We start from the raw sequence: 5284 nt of genomic DNA on the forward strand, positions 1-5284 counted from the left end.
TGTGCAATATGACAACCCTAGTCGTTTTATCTGTACAGTATAGTATAGTGGATAGTGTACATAGCCTTTATTTATGTAAACTAGCTTCTTTCCCTTCTTTTATTTTTATTTTTTTATTATTTTTATTTTTCTCTTTCCTAGCACCAGGGGAGCCACCCCTCCCAAATTTCGTTGTTTGGTACTTGTACTATAGCAATGACAATAAAGACCATTCATTCATTCATTCATCAGTAGTCCAATTTTAACTAGATAGCCTTAAAACAGACAGTTATGTACTCTATTACTAATAACAAGACAGGTATCAACTTATCAGAAGTCCAGCTTACTAATAACAAGACAGGTATCAACTTATCAGAAGTCCAGCTTACTAGATAGTCTACTTACTCAGAGTGGAGAGAGAGATGACTTCCGATGTAATACCACCTCTGAACGCGACACAGGTCGGTTTTAAAAAAGTCAGATTTCATGTGACTTTCGCTGTTCCCACGGTCATGCATAAATCAGACCTGAGTCGCGTGTCGGCAAAAAAAATCGATTTGGGTCACATTTCACTGCAGTGTGAACGTAGCCTTAGTTTGACCTTTACCTGTGACACAGTGAGTCAGTAACCTCCTGTCTGTCTCCAAACAAGACCAGGTGTCTCCTGATGCGTTTCCATTCTGTAGTTTATGTCACATGGGGCCGGTTTCACAGACAAAGAGCCTCATCCTTGACTAAAAAGCTTTAATGGAGATTTGACATTGAAAGTGTGATTCAGTCCAGGACTGAAGCCGTAAGCCTTGTCTGTGAAACCGGCCCATTGACTTTAATTGATGCATACTGTCTGAACTGGACCAGAAGAAGCCTACTTGTCTACATTGCTGTGTGTCTGAACTGGACCAGAACAAGCCTACTTGTCTACATTGCTGTCTGTCTGAACTGGACCAGAACAAGCCTACTTGTCTACATTGCTGTCTGTCTGAACTGGACCAGAAGAAGCCTACTTGAGGAACTTGAGGCTGGTCCTGTCCACAGTGGTGAGGTCCCCATAGTCCACGTAGTAGACCTCCACCTGGGTCTGGCTGAGGATGCGGTGGACGACGACGTGGTAGAACCACATGTCTCTGGGAGCCACGCAGAACACCTGGCCCTGACGCACAAGCCTGAGGGAAGGGCGTAGCGCTCCGCCACCTCAGGACAGGTGTAGCAGCTCCTAGGAGGAAGACATGGTCCCACAAACTCTGACAGCATTGGGCTACTTTACGCCTCTATCCAAAGTTACTTCAAACAAATAAATGTAAGTAAGTGAATCATCTATCCATCAGTCATTGTAAGAAAAAATCATCTATGCTAGGCCATTGGCAGTCGCAATGCTAGAAGAAGGAAGAGTTTTTTTTAATTTTTTAAATATTCTATTCATGGTTCTATTTGACCAGTGAAGATGCAGTACTCTGATCTAACCATAGGGTTACGTTCCAGCTACTATGTCATTCATGTGGTTACCTGAGATATTAGACCTGATAAGAGATCTGATCATCTGCAGCATGACTACAACCAAGGCAACCATTCATTTCCTGTTCATGTTTCCTTCCCGGTCTGAGCGGCACCGTCTCCTCACCTCATCTTCATCATCATGTCCACCAGGGCGCGGGCCTCCTGGGTCTCGTTGAAGCGGATGTAGAAGTTGCTGGGTGACTCCACATGCTCCACCAGCACAGCTATCAGCTCCCGGGGGCCCCTGCGCGTGGGAGCCCTCAAGCGCTGACCCCGCAGGGCGTCCAGAGGAACCACCTTCCCAGGACTGGACCGGACCTGGACACACACACACACACACACACACACACACACACACACACACACTTGTGTTTTTACTTGTCTCACCACAAAGAGGCTTTGAGGACTGAATAAAGGTTCTCTAAGATTTACAATCTCTAAAGAAGATCAGACATACAGGTGATCAGACAGACAGGTGATCAGACATACAGGTGATCACAGACAGACAGGTGATCACAGACATACAGGTGATCAGACAGACAGGTGATCACAGACATACAGGTGATCAGACATACAGGTGATCAGAAAGACAGGTGATCACAGACAGACAAGTGATCAGACATACAGGTGATCAGACATACAGGTGATCACAGACATACAGGTGATCACAGACATACAGGTGATCAGACAGACAGGTGATCAGACATACAGGAGATCACAGACATACAGGTGATCAGACAGACAGGTGATCAGACAGACAGGTGATCACAGACATACAGGTGATCACAGACAGGCAGGTGATCAGACAGACAGGTGATCAGACAGACAGGTGATCACAGACATACAGGTGATCAGACATACAGGTGATCAGACAGACAGGTGATCAGACATACAGGTGATCAGACAGACAGGTGATCAGACATACAGAATTTAAACAACATCTATTCTTGTGAATGCATTTTGGTTTCAGCCTCAATTGTCTATGAATTTGTCCAGCTTCTGCAGGGGGCATAGAAGCTATGGATTACACCTTGAACAAAAGGGCAAGTAGGACATACCAGCTGTCCATGTCTTCTTAGACCTGAGTCAGACATACCAGCTGCCCATGTCTGATGGGTCTCTTTAGAGTCAGATGGGTCTCTCACCTGTTGGAAGGTCTTGGTGGTGAAGCGGAGGTCTGTCTCTGACTTCAAGAGTCCTCCTCCTCCTCCTCTCTCCGGCCCTCCCAGGGCGACGCCCCATAGCAGAGATGGCAGCCTTGGCTGGAGGGGTTCAGACCTTCACCCTGCTCAGCATCTGTGGGGCTGTCGGCCTCTACAGCCCCTGGCCAAAAACATCATGGTGCTGCGTTTCTACAAGACCATGAGCTAGAAGATACAGTCCTCTGTTCTGCTATAAGATACAGTCCTCAGTTCTGAGCTAGAAGATACAGTACTCAGTTCTGCTATAAGATACAGTACTCAGTTCTGCTATAAGATACAGTACTGAGTTCTGCTATAAGATACAGTACTCAGTTCTGCTATAAGATACAGTACTGAGTTCTGCTATAAGATACAGTACTCAGTTCTGCTATAAGATACAATACTCAGTTCTGCTATAAGATACAGTACTCAGTTCTGCTATAAGATACAGCACTCAGTTCTGCTATAAGATACAGTACTCAGTTCTGCTATAAGATACAGTATTCAGTTCTGCTATAAGATACAGTACTCAGTTCTGCTATAAGATACAGTGTAGAAGCCATTTCACTGTTTTGATATTAGTTTAGTATAGTTATTAGTTGTAGGTTATTATTGTATTTGATTATTGTAGTTGCTTATCAGGTGTTATTGTTTCCATATGTTGTTTATTATTTTGGTCACTAGGGGGACTTCACACAGGTAGACCTCACTCATAGGGTATTTAGGTAGGCTGCTAATGGGGTTAGGAAGTGCACCTGGTGGACATACAGTTTTTTCCATCTAAACGTAACATCTCAGTCAGCTGCATGGATATGGAATCGTTTGCCTGATCTACTTGGAATAAACCAACAAAACGTGAGAATCCTTGTGGACAATGAAACTTCTTTGCCAGCATGCATGATGCGTAAGATCTTTGTTCTGATGGTGCGCCAAGTATTGGTTTTATAGTTGCAAGTAATTAGCCAATACATTAAGTAAAAACCGTATGTCCACCAGGTGCATGAAGATTCGTTCAAATGGACTACAGTGCCTTGCAAAAGTATTCACCCCCCTTGGCTTTTTACCTATTTTATTACATTACAACCTGTAATTTAAACATTTTTTTAATCAGAATTTTATTTGATGAATCTGCACAAAATAGTGTTAGTTTTTAAATGAAATGAGAAATATATATATAAAAAAAGAATTTAAAAAAATAAAGAACTGAAAATTGGCATGTGCATATGTATTCATAATTATTGTTATGAAGCCCCTAAACACTTCTGATGCAACCAATTACCTTCAGAAGTCACATAATTAGTGAAATGAAGTCCACTTGTATGCAATCTAAGTGTCACATGATCTGTCAGTATATACACACCTTTTCTGAAAGGCCCCAGAGGCTGCAACACCTAAGCAAGAGGCACCACCAACCAAACACTGCCATGAAGACCAAGGAACTCTCCAAACAAGTCCGAGACAAAGTTGTTGAGAAGTACAAGTCAGGGTTGGGTTATAAAACATTTTCCAAATCTTTGATGATCCCCAGGAGCACCATCAAATCCAGAGAATTGTATGAAAGCAATTGATGCATGTCCAAAAGCATTTGCAATTTGTTGGAAGGAATGAGAAACTGCTACTATGATTTGCACAAATGACGAAATGTTGTGGAGGTTGAACTAACAGTTATGGGAATTTTAATTCTGATCAGAGAAATGCACCAAAGCAATTGAGAAAAACTGTAACTATTCAATTCAATTCAATTATACTTTATTCATCCCCGTGGGGGAAATTCATTTTGCCACGCCACTCTCTAAAAACAACACATGACAACACAACATAAAGGACAGACAACAATACTGGGCCAGCCATGTATAGTATAAAAAAACAGTAAGATCATGATAGAAAAATTGGTAAAATGATGGCTATAGCTATGATATTAAAATACAAAAAAAAGTGATGATGATGATTATAATAAATAAATGAATAAATACAGATTCAATTCGATACAAATTCAGGAGCCTTGATCCCGACTACTACTTTAATTGCTGTTAAACAGTCTTAGAGCAGCCGGGATAGATTATTTTTTATAGCGCTCCTCTGCGGCGGCTGCTGGTTTGCCCAGTGAGGACATGATGGAGGGGGTGGTTGGGATTGTCCCTGATGGACAGCAGCTTGCTCCTCGTCCTTCTCTCCACCACCATCCCCAGAGAGTCCAGACTCCTTCCCACCACTGAACCCGCCTTTTTCACCAGCTTGTCCAGTCGTCTGGTGTCCCTCTTTGAGATGTTTCCACCCCAGCAGACTGCAGCGTAGAAGAGAATGCTGGCCATGACAGACTGGTAAAACATAGCCAGCATCTCTCCACACACTTCAAAAGACCACACAGCCAGCTCTGGCCTTTCCTGTAGAGTGCATCTGTGTTGGCGGACCAGTCCAGTTTGTCGTCCAGATGCACCCCCAGGTACTTGTAGGTCTTCACCACCTCGATATCCTCGCCCCGGATGTTAATGGGCAACCGAGGTGGCTTAGACCTGCGGAAGTCAATAAGGAGCTCCTTGGTCTTGGTTGGATTGAGGAGCAGACCATTCCTCTCGCTCCAGACGCTGAAGGCTCCTGTCAGATCCCTGTACTCACCCTCCCGTCCATCC

Source organism: Nansenia antarctica, assembly GCF_963989245.1.
Source record: "Nansenia antarctica genome assembly, contig: SCAFFOLD_41, whole genome shotgun sequence".
NCBI lineage: Eukaryota > Metazoa > Chordata > Actinopteri > Argentiniformes > Microstomatidae > Nansenia > Nansenia antarctica.